This window comes from Moschus berezovskii, chromosome 4 (genome assembly GCF_049115385.1).
Source record: "Moschus berezovskii isolate FMDL1 chromosome 4, NW_MosBer_1.0, whole genome shotgun sequence".
NCBI classification, from domain to species: Eukaryota; Metazoa; Chordata; class Mammalia; order Artiodactyla; family Moschidae; genus Moschus; species Moschus berezovskii.
The window spans coordinates 64,711,497-64,725,135 of record NC_142463.1 but is presented as its reverse complement, the minus strand read 5'-3'; the positions used below and the strand labels follow the sequence as shown (position 1 = coordinate 64,725,135).

The following is a 13,639-nucleotide window of genomic DNA, read 5'->3' as shown; positions in this document are numbered from 1 at the left end:
ACAAACAAACTGACAAGGTGAAAAATTAAGCCTATGATTGAAAAGGAGTTGGATCTTGAGAATTGTCGTGAAGCTGTTTGAATAGACTTAGATAATTCTGTCATCTTGATACACAGACCTTACAGAGTTTTGGACTTTCTGAAAAACTCCTCCTTCCCTGTCTTATGAGGCTGGTCCTGTCTTATTTGAAAATTCTGAAATAATATCAACTGAGGAATTTACCTTCTCATAACTCAGTGTTATCATTTCTTTATCCTTCTAAACCAGTACTACCCAGTAGAAATATGTGAGCCATATACATAATTTAAAATTTTCTAGTAGCCACATTAAAAATAGTAAACAAATAGTTAAAGTATAATGATATATCTTATTTAATTCCATATATTCAAAATACTATAATTTAAATATGTATTCAATATAAAATTATTAATATATTATTCAGTCCACTTCAGTCACTCAGTCATATCTGACTCTTTGTGACCCCCATGGACTGCAGCATGCCAGGCTTCCCTGTCCATCACCAACTCCTGGAGCTTGCTCAAACTCAAGTCCATTGAGTCGGTGATGCCAGCCAACCATCTCATCCTCTGTCGTCCCCTTTTCCTCCTGCCTTCAATCTTTCCCAGCATCAGGGTCTTTTCCAATGAGTCAGTTCTTCAAATCAAGTGGCCAAAGTATTGAAGTTACAGCTTCAGCATCAGTCCTTCCAAAGAATATTCAGGACTGATTTCCTTTAGGATTGACTGGTTTGATCTCCTTGCAGGCAAGGGACTCTGAAGAATCTTCTCAATCACCAGAGTTTAAAAGCCTCAATTTTTTGATGCTCAGCTTTCTTTATAGTCCAACTCTCATATCCATACATGACTATTGGAAAAACCATAGCTTTGACTAGATGGACCTTTGTTGACAAAGTAATGTCTCTGCTTTTTAATATGCTGTTTAGGTTGGTCATAGCTTTTCTTCCAGGGAGCAAGCGTCTTTCATGGCTTGAAATGAAGTGTCTTTCATTTGCAGTTACCATCTGTAGTGATTTTGGAGCCCTCCCAAATAAAGTCTGCCACTGTTTCCGTTGTTTCCCCATCTATTTGACATGAAATGATGGGATTGGATGCCACAATTTGAGTTTTCTGAATGTTGAGTTTTAAGCCAACATAATATGCAAAATCAGTGTGTATTTAGCACTTAAAGCATATCTCAATTTGAAACAGTCACATTTTAAATATTCAATAGCTATAGGTGACTAGTGTATTCTCCATATTGAACCAAGGTTTCTTAATGTCATCACTATAGACATTTAGACTGAAAGAAAAATTTTTTTTTTTTTTATGTGAGGGCTGTCCTGTTCCTTTAAGGATGTTTAGCAGCATCCCTGGCTTCTACCCACCAGGTGCTGGTACTACCCTCCCACACCTCGTTTTGACTCCAAGAAAAAAAAAAAAAGTCAAGAACCACTAGTATAGATCTACAGTGTTGGCTCTCAGTATATTCTAGGGCATGAGTAAAAAGTCTGGCCTAGGAAAAGGCTTTCACAGAAAAAAAAAAAATAACAAGAATTTGCTTATCTGTGCTGGCAGAAACCTATGGAATATGATAATGAATTCCAAAGCTGTTGGAAAAGGCATGAAAGATTACAATTTTTGATGAGGCAAAATGTTTTAATAACTATACTTTACCAGAGACCATAGATTTATCATGAGCATCTGGGATGATTCTAAAGATTTTCTTAGCCTTTTGGTTGAAACCTGGACACAGTGGTGGCCTTCACTAAAATAAAGTTGAAATTCTAGAACTCTCTCAATATATTTTAGAGGATTGATTTAAAAGATTTAAGGAGATAGGATAGTTGGAACAGATTTATCATGTGCGACCCAGTCATCCATCTCCAAATACGTCCTGAAAAAGCCCAGAAGAGCTTCTCTTCACTAATGCATGGAGAAAATAGTGGGGAGGAATGCCAAAATCCTTTCAAAGCACTGTAGCTGCTATCCTCTAAGCCCAGGGATGAAATTAGGAGATTATGCCATTTAATGGGGTCCCCAATTCCTAATAAACATAGTAGAATCCAAAAATGGCAGAGGTCAAATGACCACACTTGACCATCAGAGATGAGGTAGTTGTGGTTATGGTGATAGGCAGGAGGGCCAGAGCACTAATTATAGTCATTTGACTAAGAGGCATCTTTAGCTGTGAATAATTGATCATGGTGTCCCTACAGTGAAATGGATGAACAATCTACATGATAATGAAAAATTGATAGATATGAAGAGACCTAAACTTCATCACCTTAATGGAGATTTACAATATCTTATCATTGTCTTTTTAACTCATGGCTATTAAAATAGGAAGCCCAGTTGGAAGCTTTGGAGCTGCCTTTTCTATAGAAAGAGTAAACTAAAAGCAACACCATATTCCTGGGGAAATTCTAGTGATTAGTGCCAACAGCAAAGACAAAAAATGCAGGGTGGTGATTCTGACCACACTCCCATTTAATCTGCCATTTGACCTATGTAGAAGATGAATGAATTGTCTAAAATGTTGATTTCTAGCAATTCCTAGGAATTAGATGCAATTCCTAGCACTTAATATGCAGATATCACTCTAACAAATGTCTTTTACTCATCCTAATATGCATAGAACAATTGATACTATTCAGTTTCATTTGGAAGTGAGAGAATGAGGGAGTATTTATTTATGTAAGGCTTTGATAATTCTTTCACTCCCTCTCATAATTTAGTGTGCAGGAACCATGATGATTTTATCACCTTATGGAACATCACTTTTGTCTACTCTGTTTACGATACTGTACTGACAGGACCCGATGATCAGGAAATAGCACATACCATAGATGCCTTGTGTAGTAAATTGTCTCCCATAGATGCTATGGACCTTGACACTATCTCATTCAGAGATGGAATATCTCACATTTGGGCTGACTCTCTGATCTATTTCAGATAACAAAATGCAGCAGAAGAGATTCTGTGTAACTTATGTGGCCATAGATCTGCAGTTTCTGCCTTTGTTGCTTGGAACACTTACTCTTGGGATACAGTTGCCATGAGGAAAAACTCAGGTATCACATAGAGAGCCACATAGATAGAGGTGGAAGAGGTCTTAGCCCCTCAAGTGAACCCACCAAGTCATTAGACATATAAAGTCATCATGGATAGTCCAGCTTCAGCAACAATCTGGTTGCAGCTTAGTGAGAAACCCCAGGTATTGCCCCATGGACCAAAAAAAAAAAAAAAAAAACCACCCAGCTGAACCCTGCCTGAAGTTCAGAACAAATAAAACGGTGTTGTTTCAAACCACTAAGTTTGATAAAACAACCAAAGAAAACTAAAACAAATTGGAAAGAATTCATACAATTTGTGGATGATGGGGAGGGTGGTTTAAACTCTGTGACAATTGAGAATTCTGATATCTCGCTGAAATTTCTGGGGTCTAAATAGTCTGGGATATATTTGCTTATTCCCTCAAAATGAAAGTAGTTTCAATTTGCGTCCCTTTGGATCATGATGTTGCATTGGCTAGGGTCACTAATTCAGCTGTATTCACCTGGGAACAAGGCTGTGACTTGAAAGTCAATTGGACCACAGGTCTAGCACCTCAGGTGAGAGGCTCAAACAGCCAGGATCTGGCTGGGTCTCCTTCCTGAGCAGGGTAATTTGGTTTCTTATATGGTACTGGTTTCCGAGAGAGGAAAGCAGAACCTTCTAGGTCTCCCAAGGTCTAGGCCTGGAACCAGTCTAGGAACACTCTTTCACTACACTGTATTGTTCAAATTCAAGAGGAGGGAAAATAGACTCCATTTGTGACGTGCGTACCGGAGAAGGCAATGGCAAGCCACTCCAGTACTATTGCCTAGAAAATCCCATGGATGGAGGAGCCTGGTAGGATGCAGTCCGTGGGGTCGCTAAGGGTTGGACACGGCTGAGAGACTTCACTTTCACACATTGGAGAAGGAAATGGCAACTCACTCCAGTGTTCTTGCCTGGAGAATCCCAGGGACGGAGGAGCCTGGTGGGCTTCCGTCTATGGGGTCACACAGAGTCGGACACGACTGAAGTGACTTAGCAGCAGCAGCAGCAGTGACGCGCGTACAGACCTGAGAAGAATTGTTGGGAGGCCATCTTTGTAAACAGTTTATTGTACCACTAAACTATTTTTTAAATTGCTTTTTTATTTTGCCAAGTATTTCTATTCATCAAGTGTCTTTAACCTATTAGTTCATTGTTTGTGGTTTTACATTATAGTGTGCATTTGTTGCCACGAGGGGAAAAAAACACAAATTTTATCCAACACTGCTGGGGGAAAAAAAAACAAACATAATTTTTATCCAGCTCCACATTGTTGCATCTTACACACAAATGTCCCACTAATGAGTTTAATGCTTATTAGGCATTTGATGTTTTAGAATGCTTTATATCAGAGGTTTGCACACTATGCCCCATAGGCCAAATCTCTCCTGGTATTCATTTTTGTAAATAAAGTTTTATCGGAGCACTGACAAGCCAAGTACTTATGTATCTTCTATGGCATCTTTTACGCAACAGTGACAGAGTTAAGTATGACAGAGGCTGTATAACTCACAAAATTGAAAATATTTACAGTGTACGCTTTACAGAAAAAGTATACTGGCCTTTGCTTTAAATTATGCAGAAATCTTTGGCAGATTGTTTCACAGGTGGTCAAGTATTTAATGATATTTGGGGAAATTGGGGTTTTTGATAGACTGGAATGTTTTCCCATTATGTAAAAATGGAATAAAAGATATTTCTATCCAAAATTTCTCTATCCAACCAGATTTCAGGAAAAGATTAGAGTCAGCTGATGAGGGATGCTATATTTACTTTACCTGGACAATTCAGTTAAATAAGTTAATATAAGAATCTTATATAATCATTCTGAGATTTTTGTGAATGTTTCCTCTTGAATGTTTATACAGGTGGTAAACAATAAAACAACATATAATACCAATACAATTTAAATAAGTATTTTTCTTAACAAAAGCCTAACTTCTGTGTACAGTTATTTTTCTAACTATGACAAGTTAGCAAAGTTAGCTAGAATCCTAGTTTAGTGCTAGAAAGGCCCCAAGAATTATGCTTCTTGGGCTTCCCAGGAGAGGGCTTCCCAGTGGCTCAGTGGTAAAGAATCTGCTTGCTAATGCAGGAGACACAGGAGACTCAGGTTCAACACCTGGGTCGGGAAGATCCCCTGGGTAGGAAATGGTAATCCACTCCAGTATTCTTGCCTGGAAAATCCCATGGACAGAGAAGACAGTCCATGTGGTGTTGCAAAGAGTCGAACAGGACTGACATGAACCATGATACAGTCCATAAGCCATTCTGCAACTAGAATGTATCTGCAGCTGCTAGAGAAAGCCACTCTGTTCTCATCCCAGCTCAGAAGAGGTTCACCAAGGGGGTACATAGAACGCTGAATACGGATTCTAATGCTGCGATTTTTACCTTGCTGTACAGTCTGAAACAAAAGCTGGTGGCTCAGAAAGCGCTTCCAAGGTAGTGCTAGTGGTAAAGAACCTGCCTGCCAATGCAGGAGACATAAGAGAGGGGGTTCAACCCCTGGGTGGGGAAAATCCCCTAGAGGACGGTATGGCAACCCACTCCAGTATTCTTGCCTGAACAATCTCATGGACAGAGTAGCCTGGCAGGCTACAGCCCATTGGGTTTCGAAGAGTTGGACACGACTGAGGGACTGAGCATGCACGCTTGCCTCAATTCTACTTTTTTTTTTCAGGTGAGAAGACTAGCTCAGAGAAGTTGACTTGCCAAAGGTCATGATCCATCAATTAGAGTAGGTACTTAATCGTGCAATTCCTAGTGCTTTTTAACATTTGCATATATGGAAGTTAATGTATTGTGAACTTGTACTGAGGCTGGGGGAGCATTGCTGGAACCATCAATGGAAATTGTTCTTTAGTGAAACCAATAAGAGGTATGCCACGGTTAAACTGCTCAGTTGATAGTTTATTTGTGAACCTAATGTGATACCCACGATTTTTAACGTTAGGTTGAAGCGTTGGATAACTTTTTTGTTTTTTAAATTTTTCCAAGTAGAATTTTGCCTTGTTCAATTTATAAATTATCAGCTGGCTGTAGCACGGATACTAATAAACATGGCTGGGAGGTAGCCGTCCGGTCTCTCACTTAACAGGACAAAACAGAGGCCCAGAGAATTACCTCCGATAAACGGCTTTTCGCTGTTTACATTTACAGCGAACTTTCTTCCAGTCGCGACTGCCTTGGTTTTTTTCTCAAATTTCCCCCTTTAAAAAAGAAAAGGAGGACACTTTTGATGATACAAGCCTAGTGTCAGAAGATTTGGAATGCATCGGCCTTATTTCCCTTTCTGGGTGAACTCAACAGTTAAGACTTTCGGTAACTATACACAAGCGCTGCTGCTGCTCAGTCACTTCAGCCGCGTCCGACTCTGTGCGACCCCAGGTTGGGGGTGCGGGAGTTTACCGGGAGAACTCAGATCGAGGACGCCTCCCCGCGCCCCGCCCCTCACTCCCGACACCAGCAGCGGCCGCCGGCGCGCGCTGTCCTGAGCTCCGCCGATTGGCTGCGCCGCCGCGGGCCCGACCGAAGGGGCGGGGCGGCCGTTGCCAGAGAAGCTACTTGCTGGTTACCAACCCGCTTTTGTCCCGCTTGCTCCCCGCCGCGCGTTCTTTCACTCAGGCCGTTCTGGGAATTCGCCTGCTTCCGGAGTCGCGTCCTTGCCTCACTTCCCAGCTTTCATCCACTGCACGGCCCCCCGCATCCCGCTCCCTGCTGGCCCACACAGGGCTGGGGAGCACAGGTATGCTCGCCAGGGTTTGCTCCAACGTTCACTCAGCGTCAGCCTTCGGGGCCCCTGCGGACCCGGCGGCGGCCTGACGTCACGGCGGCGTGATGACGCAGTGGTGAAAGCGACGGCCTGCTTTTGGAGGGGAAAGCTTGGGCTTGCGCGGCGGAGGGTCGGTTACCGCGGGTGGCTTTAAGGGTCTCTGGTTGGGGCCGTGGCCGTGGTGAGTTAAGGAAGTGAAAGGCCCTCGCGTCCACCCAAAACTCACCTCAGCCCCTTTCTGCCTACACCTCCCACTCGCAGCCTGGGCTTGGGAAAGGCAGCGAGGAAGGGTGTGGTCCCTGGAACAGCCTGGCAGATCTTAGCGAGGTGGGCTTGTCCAGGACGGAGACGTGATTCAGACGGCCCTGGTAACGGCAGCGCTTCTTTGGGAAATACTGCCTCCTTACACTTTCGACTGATTATGAAGTGCCCGCTATATAATATGCCAGACTCTAGTAGGCTCCGGGGCTTCTTTAGTAAAGAATACTTCAGGCCTCGGGATATCATTCCTTTTCCAGGGTCCCAGATGTCCAGCCTCTATTCTTTAAAGTGTGTGGTTTGGACAAGTCACTAACTTTCCTGGTTTCAGTTGCCTTATTCGTAAAATGAGGGCTAAGTCACTTTCGAGTGGTTGTAGTAAGATTTAAGTTAACCAATGTCAGGTTTTGAGTAGGTGGTTGGTAAGTGGTGCTTGTTTAGTGAGAAAACCATAGCCAGACTTTGGCTGGTGTTGGTGAGAAAGTATTGCAAAGACGAAGTTTCCCTATCACCTCACACACAGTTAGGTTTCAGGTGTTTTTGAATGAATGAGGGCTTCCTTGATGGTTCAGTGAATGAGGTTCTTGGAGTAGTTTTAAGTACCACTTGGTTAGTTATGGTTTAAGGAATAGACTGCAGAAAGCCTGTCTGCTTTTAAAATGAGTTTAATACCCTCCTGCTTACAATAAGATTTTCAGGTCATGTTATGGTCCTTAACAGCCAGGTATCCATTTTCTTGCTTCTCTTTTTCTTATTTCAAAATTGATGTGTATTAGTAAGGTAGTTTTTGCATCTGAAACTCCCAAAGGTATGAGAAAATGGCTTTATTTATACCGCTGCTAATCACTGCTGTGGCCCAAAGGTTAAAGCGTCTGCTTGGAATGCGGGATCCCTGGGTCGGGAAGATCCCCTGGAGAAGGAAATGGCAACCCACTCTAGTACTCTTGCCTGGAGAATCCCATGGAGGGAGGAGCCTGGTAGGCTACAGTCCATGGGGTCGCAGAGTCCGACACGACTGAGCGATTTCACTAACTTAAACCGATCCTGATCACTGCTTAGTTTGTGCAAGTGATTGAGACCCTAGAGGCTGGGTATAGCAATGAGGTTAACATAACATCAATTCCCCTGGGCACAGTTCTGTTGGAAGCCAGTGATTGTTCCCCTGGGCCCTGGCTTAGTAGAACTCAGTTTTTTACTATACTGAAGATGATTTGTAATAATTCTGCAGGAATGATTTTTGAAAGAATTATTTTGAAGTTGAGTTGATTCTGTACAGATAATTCTGAGAAGGAAAAAATAAAACATTTATTTTTGAAAGGTTTTTTTGATACGGACAGTTTTTGACGTTTTATCGAACTTGTTCAAGGTAGCTTTTGTTTTATGTTTTGTTTCTTTTGGCCATGAGACATGTGAGATGTTAGCTCCCTGACCAGGAATTGAACCCATACTGCCTGCATTGGAAGGTGAAGTCTAAATCACTGGACAGCCAGGGAAGTCCTAATACACACTTTTAAAAGATTTTCATCAAACTGGTCTAAGTTAATTTTTGTATTTAACGGGATAAGGAGTTATTTTCTGCAACTTAAATATTGAGCATCCATTCGGATGGTCATGAATAAATGAGGGGTTACAGTTGATTATTTCCATACTGATCTCTTGCTTTTCCTGTATTCTCATTCCTTCATTGTTTTCCGCGGGGGGTTGTTTGTTTGTTTTAATCACCAGCAGGAGCACCTTTTGATTTTTTCAAAAATTTCTGTTGCAAAACGTTGAAATTTCATCTCTCTTGGGACCTATTTCTACTCTCCTCCATATGCCTAGTCTGTTTTCCAAAACACCACTGGGTTTATGTTTAAAAGATGCACTTCTGATCTGGCATTCTCCTGCTTAAAATTATTTATGGTCTGTCTTAACCTTTTGGGAAAAAACTCAAGCTCTTGAACTTTGTGTAGAATTACTGCTTTCATGTGTCCAGTCAGTCTCATCTTTTGCCAAGTGCCTTTTCAAATCATGTTCTGTCATGAATCCTTGTTCTTGTTGGTACTTTACTCTCTATATGCAATGCCTTTTTCTTTTCCCTTTTGCCAACCTCCGATGTGTTTTGCTGGACTCTACTGCGGATTCACCTCTGGGAGGTCTCCCAGGATCCTTCCTGCTTGTTGCTTTCAGGGTACCCAGTGAGTCCCTTATAACCTTTAGCATACTGGATTTTAGTTGTCTGCTCTCTGTCTTCTCTGGGGCTTCCTAGGTGATGCTAGTGGTAAAGAACCTGACTGTCGATGCAGGAGACAGGACACATGGGTTCGAGCCCTGGGCCAGGAAGATCCCCTGGAGAAGAGTCTGGCAACCCACTCCAGTATTCTTGCCTGGAGAATCCTGTGGAGAGAGGAACCTGGCAGGCTGCAGTCCATAGGTTTACAAAGAGTTGGATATAACTGAAGTGACAGCATGCTCACAGTCTTCTCTCAATATAGACTTATCTGTGCCTTTAAGGAGCTCAGTCTTACTCATCCTTTATTTCCTTGTACAGAACAGTTTTCGTTTTTAAAATATAAACTGAATTTATAAGAGTATTATTAAAACACTTATAAAAGAGAAGTTTGTATGTTACTTTCAGCTGTGTAAATTCTTATGTTTCAGTATCTGCTGGCTTTTGATTCAAAACTGAGTTCTACCACTTCCTTACTTACAAACTTGAGCAAGCTATTTAATCTTTCTAAAACTTGCTTTCTTCATGTATAGCTTTGGGTTGTTAATAGAAACTGTGTAAGGTTTTTGTGAGGTGATGTTATAAGGTAAGTTAATGCTCTTGATAAATGGCAGCATGTCCTTATGCTGTTGATGTGTTGAAGGGAAAGAAAATGTTTTATTTTTATCTGATAAAAGGATACTGACTATTTAGGGTAGATGGTACTCTGAAGACTCTGGTCCAGTCTTCTGGGTAATCAGGTTCTCTATGAGGCCCGATCTCTTAACTGTTTCAGGTTGAATAATAAATTATTTGGTCACCCTTACTTATATATTGGAACCTAACCTATGCCTCTCACTGTATTATGTAATTTTTGAGGGTAAAGAGCGACGAGTATATTGCCCTCACAGATTTAGTAGCCATTTTTAAATATTGCCATTTATAGAGCAATAAATTCTAAACTGTATAATTCTGAAAATATTATTAGATGTTTAGGATTCTTGGTGGACTGAATCAGAGGAATATTTTGAGAAGGAGGGAGGACTTGTGCCTTGAAAATATGTATGTATCCTTTATTTACAAATCAGACACTCTTCTTGTCAACTTTTTTCTTGATATTATCCAATCTGCAACCCTTTTATTTTTAAATTCCTTTATTCATTGGACGGAAGCATTAGCTAATTTTCAAAGTTAATCTCTATTTTAAAAAATGTGTTTTTTTTCAATTTTGATAGCTTTCACTCATAAGATCTGTTTTCCATCTCTGACTATTTTTACTCTGCCTAATTCCAAATACCTTTTTCTTTTCTTTTGCTATGGAGTCCAAAAAGCTATACAATTACTTCTCTAGTAAACTTTTGACTAGTGTTTAGTGAGGGAAATGACATTTCTGTATCTACTTGGTGTTCTTTGCTGAATATTTCATAGTGAATATTTCAGTATCAGCTGCATGGATTTGTTTGACACTAATGGGAACTAGTTTTCCAAGGGTTAGTATTTGGCAAAACAAAATGAAATATGCAAAATTCATATGCTTTTCTCTTCAAAGAGATTAGTTTTGAATGCATATTTAGAGCTGATTAGTTTGTATAGAACAATATAGGTGCTATGGAAGGTCATAGACGGTGATCTTTCCTTTCTGTGATCGTGGCAGCATCATGGTCCCTGAACAGCCATCGCTCAAATGCTTGTTGGCCAAAATGGAACATAGTTTAGTGAATGTAGCTGGGTTGCCAAAAACCCATGACCACTCCTGGAAAAGGCTTTAAATATATGCCTTTTGGGTAGAAGACTGAAAGTCATTTCTATATAGGAAATTTAATTCTTTAAACATTAAAAACATTTAAAAATTGCTGTTTAGGGATTTGATCATTAAAAGTGTGTGTGCAGAGTATGTGTCTTTGTTTCACCATGAGCAAATTGGACAAAAGTTTAATACATTTGTGAATTGGCAGTTTATTCTACACGATTGATAACATTTCCTTGTGAAATATCTGCTTTTTTTCCATGCAAGAATACATTTGGTGCACCAAGATGATAGCTTTTTTTTCTTTATAAAGGCAAGACTTTTTATGTTAAAATTATTACATTCTTCAGCATACGTATGTTTCTGCTTATAGTATCATCACAACACAAAAATAGTGGAGTACCTTGGAACCTCTCAACAATATTTTGAGAAGTTCCTGTATTCCTATATATTATAACTGAATAATCCTATATTCGTTTCCCACAAAGCCAAACAAGAACTCATTTAAAGTGCTAATACCAAGCTGAATCTTTTCTTAAAAAATATTTCTTTTTCTTTATTTATTTGCCTGCATTGGGTCTTAGTTGCCACATGTAGGGTCTTTGTCGCTGCATTCAGGATCTTTAATTGAGGCATTTGGGATCTGGTTCCCTGACCAGAGATTGAACCCAGGCCCCCTTCACTGAAAGTGTGGAATCTTAGCCACTGGACCCAGGGGAGTTCTCAAACTGAATCTTACCTCATAAAATGTTTTCAATAAATTGAGGATCCTTATCCTCTTATACTGATTTGTAAACTTTTGTTTTAAATATATGAACTGTTGTTCTTTTAGTGATCCCTTAAAAGATGAATCAAGGGATGAATAGTTATAAAAAGCATCAGACTTGATTTATCGTATTTGTAAATTACGCCAAGCCTTGAGCCCTCTCCTTCAGTTATTGCTTAGCTTTTACAAGGCTTATAGGTGCTGAGGATTCTAGTAAAGAAGAAACTTTTCTTGAGGTTCCATTGTACAGAGAGACGGATATTTAAACAAGTTAATGGACAAAACGGAGAAGGCAATGGCACCCCACTCCAGTACTCTTGCCTGGAGACTCCCATGGATGGAGGAGCCTGGTAGGCTGCAGTCCATGGGGTCGCTATGAGTCAGACACGACTGAGCAACTTCACTTTCACTTTTCACTTTCATGCATTAGAGAAGGAAATGGCAACCCACTCCAGTGTTCTTGTCTGGAGAATCCCAGGGACGGGGGAGCCTGGTAGGCTGCCATCTATGGGGTCGCACAGAGTCGGACGTGACTGAAGTGACTTAGCAGCAGCAGCAGTGGACAAAAGATAAGTACCAAAACTGAGCAAATGAGTAGATGATCATTTCCTTGATGGCAGTGACTTATCCAAGCATATTCATTTTCATCTTCAGGTTTGGTTTTTCATTTGATTTTGTATATTCATGAAAGAAAGTGAAAGTGAAGTCTCTAAGTCCTGTCTGACTCTTTGCAACTCTGGACTGAGGCCCAAGAGGCTCCTCTGTCAGTCCGTGGGATTCTCCAGGCAAGAATACTGCAGTGGGTTGCCATTTTCTTCTTCAGGGGATCTTCCCAACCCAGGGATCGAACTCTGGTCTCCCACATTGTGGGCAGACTCTTTGCCATCTGAGCTACCAGGGAATGCCTGTATATTGCTGCTGCTGAGTCACTTCAGTCGTGTCTGACTCTGTGTGACCCCATAGACGGAAGCCCACCAGGCTCCCCCGTCCCTGGGATTCTCCAGGCAAGAACACTGGAGTGGGTTGCCATTTCCTTCTCCAATGTGTGAAAGTGAAAAGTGAAAGTGAAGTCGCTCAGTCGTGTCCGACCCTTAGCGACCCCATGGACTGCAGCCCACCAGGCTCCTCCATCCATGGGATTTTCTAGGCAAGAGTACTGGAGTGGCTTGCCATTGTCTTCTCCAGTGCCTATATATTAATATTTAAAATTTTTTTCTGGGCTGCCAATAGCTCAGAATACTGTTATGCCCTAATAATAGATGTTGCATATTTGTAGCAGTCATGTAGATCATTTTAGACTATATGTTTCTTATTCTGCATTTCCATTTTGACATAAGTTGCTAGTGTTTAAAAAATATGAGCATGCTTTCATTGGCCTATATCCTAAATATCTTTCTGATATATAGAACCTTCAGACAAAAAAGAGATATATTTTTTACAGACATTTAAAATGATTTCTAAATTGCTAATTAAATATTGTGAATACTTTTCAACCTTTAATTTCACATCTATCTAAAGATCTGAAAATTCTTGAACATATGTATTTTATGATACAGAAAATTAAAAATAAATTACAAGGAGGTAAAGTATCTCTGCAAAAATGCAGAAGACCTTAAGTATGATGTTTGATTTTGTATAAACAGAATCAGGGAGACACATTTCCATATATTAGAATTGTGAAAATACAGTCTTAATGATTGTCAAAGCACACATTCATTACTTAAAATGGAATAACTTTGAAGGAATTCATAAATGTCATAAATTTAAAATTCACATTTAAAAATGACATCTCCAAATTTGAGAAAAAACAATAAGTAAGTAAAGTAGT

The 13,639-nt window shown here is 40.4% G+C and overlaps 1 protein-coding gene across 7 annotated transcripts in view; it reads left to right on the top strand.

The window, feature by feature from the left end:
* ODF2L (outer dense fiber of sperm tails 2 like) overlaps positions 1-13,639 on the top strand; it is a 75,110-nt gene that overhangs the window by 25,008 nt on the left and 36,463 nt on the right. The window contains exon 2 of one of the 7 annotated variants that reach the window (XM_088835453.1): positions 5,761-5,817. The exons of 1 other annotated variant lie outside the window; for it this stretch is intronic. The gene's annotated coding sequence lies outside the window, so the exon portion shown is untranslated. Of the gene's footprint in view, positions 1-5,760; positions 5,818-6,673; positions 6,826-6,906; positions 7,034-13,639 lie in introns of those variants that run through there. 5 more of the 7 variants (XM_088835455.1, XM_088835450.1, XM_055401557.2 and 2 more) reach the window with 5 other exon arrangements.